This window comes from Drosophila sulfurigaster, unplaced genomic scaffold (assembly GCF_023558435.1).
Source record: "Drosophila sulfurigaster albostrigata strain 15112-1811.04 unplaced genomic scaffold, ASM2355843v2 ctg69_pilon, whole genome shotgun sequence".
Lineage (NCBI taxonomy): Eukaryota > Metazoa > Arthropoda > Insecta > Diptera > Drosophilidae > Drosophila > Drosophila sulfurigaster.
Genome location: NW_026909727.1, coordinates 7,501 through 12,500, shown reverse-complemented (window position 1 = coordinate 12,500; position 5,000 = coordinate 7,501).

Genomic DNA, 5,000 nt, shown 5'->3' with positions numbered 1-5,000 from the left:
ACTCCATATACATAGTCATATATATTTCACTTGTGAAATTTTTCTCATATGACATGCCTGCTCGACATCACCACCCCTATATAGGTTTTGTGACACGTTTTCTACAACCAGCTATTTTACTTAGGTCTACCATCTAATGTATCTTTATGTTGCACTAATTTAATAATACAACAGCAAAACTTCATTATTTTTAACTTGTATAATCATATTGCCTTCTATATGATTATTTTCATATATTATTTATATATGACTTATGCCGGCAAGACTCACTCCATATACATAGTCATATATATTTCACTTGTGAAATTTTTCTCATATGACATGCCTGCTCGACATCACCACCCCTATAAAGGTTTTGTGACACGTTTTCTGCAACCAGCTTATTTTATTTAGTATTACCATCTAACGTATCTTTATGTTGCACTAATTTAATAATACAACAGTAAAACATTCATTATTTTTTCATAATTATTTATATATTTTTAATCATATTGCCTTCATATATATTTCACTTGTGAAATTTTCATATATTATTTATATATGACTTTTGCCGGCAAGATTTTACTTAGTATTACCATATAACGTAGTCATATATATTTAACTTACAAAATTTTTCTCATATGACATGCCTGCTCGACATCATTGCCTTATATAGGTTTTGTGACACGTTTTCTACAAAGACCAGCTCATTTTACTAAGACATGTCTACCATCTAATGTATCTTTATGTTGCACTAATTTAATAATTTACAACAGCAAAACTTCATTATTTTTAACTTGTATAATCATATTGCCTTCTATATGATTATTTTCATATATTATTTATATATGACTTATGCCGGCAAGACTCACTCCATATACATAGTCATATATATTTCACTTGTGAAATTTTTCTCATATGACATGCCTGCCCGACCTCACCACCCCTATAAAGGTTTTGTGACACGTTTTCTGCAATGCTTTTATTTTATTTAGTATTACCATCTAACGTATCTTTTTGTTGCACTAATTTAATAATACAACAGTAAAACTTCATTATTTTTAACTTTTTTAATCATATTGCCTTCTATATGATTATTTTCATATATTATTTATATATGACTTATGCCGGCAAGACTCACTCCATATACATAGTCATATATATTTCACTTGTGAAATTTTTCTCATATGACATGCCTGCTCGACATCACCACCCCTATATAGGTTTTGTGACACGTTTTCTACAACCAGCTCATTTTACTAAGGTCTACCATCTAATGTATCTTTATGTTGCACTAATTTAATAATACAACAGCAAAACTTCATTATTTTTAACTTGTATAATCATATTGCCTTCTATATGATTATTTTCATATATTATTTATATATGACTTATGCCGGCAAGACTCTCACTCCATATACATAGTCATATATATTTCACTTGTGAAATTTTTCTCATATGACATGCCTGCCCGACCTCACCACCCCTATAAAGGTTTTGTGACACGTTTTCTGCAATGCTTTTATTTTATTTAGTATTACCATCTAACGTATCTTTTTGTTGCACTAATTTAATAATACAACAGTAAAACTTCATTATTTTTAACTTTTTTAATCATATTGCCTTCTATATGATTATTTTCATATATTATTTATATATGACTTATGCCGGCAAGACTCACTCCATATACATAGTCATATATATTTCACTTGTGAAATTTTTCTCATAATAATTATGCCTTATAATTATCCCTCTGTCGACACTTTTTAATAGCATCGACACTGCGTTCTGGAAAATGCAACGCCAGCTTTTTATTAATGAACCTCTCGCCATTTGCTATGAGCTCAAGTTCCTTCCTCGCCATCATGGCCAATTCTTCCTCACACCACCTGGTTTTCACGTCAACACGCGTACGAAGCTCATCAAGCCTGTCTTTGTGCTGACGCGACATGTGGACACCTAAACCGGTCTTTGTTCCAAAAGATCGGCCGCATTCCACACATAGATGTCCAACAACTGGATTAGCATCTACGTTCCTTCCCTGATGGGCTCCTACGGATGCCGTAGGAGAATTCACTGAATAACTTTCAGCTATCCGAGGCATGTTATTAGAGTTTGCACCATCAGTTTTTCAGGACCATCGGGGTGGTAACCCAATGGCCCCTTTCGCCGCTCATATTCGCTGCTGCCGAAACTACATCGGTCCAGCACCCGGAGGACACCACGAGGAGGCCACATTTTAGTGGGGCACATGTTGCCTATGAGTCGACTTGATCTGACTAACGAAGGACGGTAGCCCATTTGCCATTGCTGAGAAATGAACCATTATTCCCCTTCTGCAGACCCATTGATCCTCCAAGAAAGTTCCACAATTGGCTACGTAACTAAACTATCCGGGGAACAAGAAACTACCATAAATGATAGAAACTCTATTTACCCAGAACGAGCACATAAACCATGTTATTGTTTCCCAATCAAGCCCGACTATCTCAATCTTCAGAGCCAATCCTTATCCCGAAGTTACGGATCTAATTTGCCGACTTCCCTTACCTACATTATTCTATCGACTAGAGACTCTTCACCTTGGAGACCAGCTGCGGATATTGGTACGGCCTGTTGAGAAGTTTGCGTGTCCCCACCATAAATTTTCAAGGTCCGAGGAGAAAATATCGACACAACAGTATATGTCATGCTCTTCTAGCCCATCTACCATATCTCTCTGCGAAAGACTTCCATGGTAGTACGGCTATAAAACAGAAAAGAAAACTCTTCCGATATCTCTCGACGGCTTCTTTATGGTCGTTCCTGTTGCCAGGATGAGCACGAGGCCCATATTTAATAACAAACGGATACTCAACAGGTTACGGAATTGGAACCGTATTCCCTTTCGTTCAAAATTATTCAAGTTTTTTAATTATGACAAAATTTAAATTTTAGTTACTTTTTTACTTGAAAATTTTCGGCTTTCGCCTTGAACTTAGGACCGACTAACTCGTGATCAACCACTGTTCACACGAAACCCTTCTCCACTTCAGTCCTCCAAGGTCTCATTCGATTATTTGCTACTACCACCAAGATCTGTACCAATGACGGCTCCATGCAGGCTTACGCCAAACACTTCTAAGCACACCATTGTACCTTCCTACTCACTAAAGTTTCAAAATTTATATTACAAGTAATATAAATCATCTACTTTAGCGGTAATGTATAGGTATACAACTTAAGCGCCATCCATTTTAAGGGCTAGTTGCTTCGGCAGGTGAGTTGTTACACACTCCTTAGCGGATTTCGACTTCCATGATCACCGTCCTGCTGTTTTAAGCAACCAACGCCTTTCATGGTTTCTGAATGAGTTGTTAATTTGGGCACCGTAACATTACGTTTGGTTCATCCCACAGCGCCAGTTCTGCTTACCAAAAGTGGCCCACTGGGCACATTATATCATAACCTTAAACTTCATATCAAGAAAGTTAAGGTTCTTACCCATTTAAAGTTTGAGAATAGGTTAAGATCGTTTCGACCCTAAGGCCTCTAATCATTCGCTTTACCAGATAAGATTATTTTATACAACAGTTAAATGCACCAGCTATCCTGAGGGAAACTTCGGAAGGAACCAGCTACTAGATGGTTCGATTGGTCTTTCGCCCCTATACTCAATTCTGACAATCGATTTGCACGTCAGAACTGTTTCGGTCTTCCATCAGGGTTTCCCCTGACTTCAACCTGATCAAGTATAGTTCACCATCTTTCGGGTCACAGCATATATGCTCAAGGTACGTTCCAGTTAGAGGCATAAATAATATAAATATTATTATACATAACTATATAGAACGCCCCGGGATTGCGTTAATTAACTATAAATAGTTAAAAACTAATCCCAATAATAGTCAAGTTAATTACGCTATTAGGTTTATATCCCAATAACTTGCACATATGTTAGACTCCTTGGTCCGTGTTTCAAGACGGGTCCCGAAGGTATCCTGAATCTTTCGCATTGTTAATCATACAAGTGCTTATAATAAACATAAAAATCAATGATAATCATGCCATTATATAATTCCGAAAAATTAACGCACTGTACTCATATAATCTATCAGCACTTTATCAAATTTTTGAAATTTATTTTATGTTAAAATGCAAGCACTCTAATTTAAATAAACTCTTATCAAAATTGTTTGATAAATTCCATACATGCTAATAGATTACAATGTCCTTATATGGAAAAAATGCACACTATCGTTATAATATTGATTAAATATTACAATTCTAATGATGAATTTTCCATAACGGATATTCAGGTTCATCGGGCTTAACCTCTAAGCAGTTTCACGTACTATTTAACTCTCTATTCAGAGTTCTTTTCAACTTTCCCTCACGGTACTTGTTTACTATCGGTCTCATGGTTATATTTAGTTTTAGATGGAGTTTACCACCCACTTAGTGCTGCACTATCAAGCAACACGACTCTTTGGAAACATCATCTAATAATCATTAACGTTATACGGGCCTGGCACCCTCTATGGGTAAATGGCCTCATTTAAGAAGGACTTAAATCGTTAATTTCTCATACTAGAATATTGACGTTCCATACACTGCATCTCACATTTGCCATATAGACAAAGTGACTTAGTGCTGAACTGATTTCTTTTCGCTCGCCGCTACTAAGAAAATCCTTGTTAGTTTCTTTTCCTCCCCTAATTAATATGCTTAAATTCAGGGGGTAGTCCCATATGAGTTGAGGTTGTTTAATTACACTTATAGACAATTCTCTGCCTATTTTGAAATATACTATCTTTTTTTGAAGGTCCATAATATTCACAAAATTATTCTTTATATCATATTCGTTAATAAGAGGCAATTCTAGTTTATAAAATAATATATTTTATGCTAGACATTCCTCAGTATTATTTGAAATGAATAAAGAACATATAATTCTTCAAATTTCTCATGCAACAGAGTTTTAGTATTTTCATTTATTAATTCATATTATGAATATCTTAAGCGAGAACTTTTAGATTCAC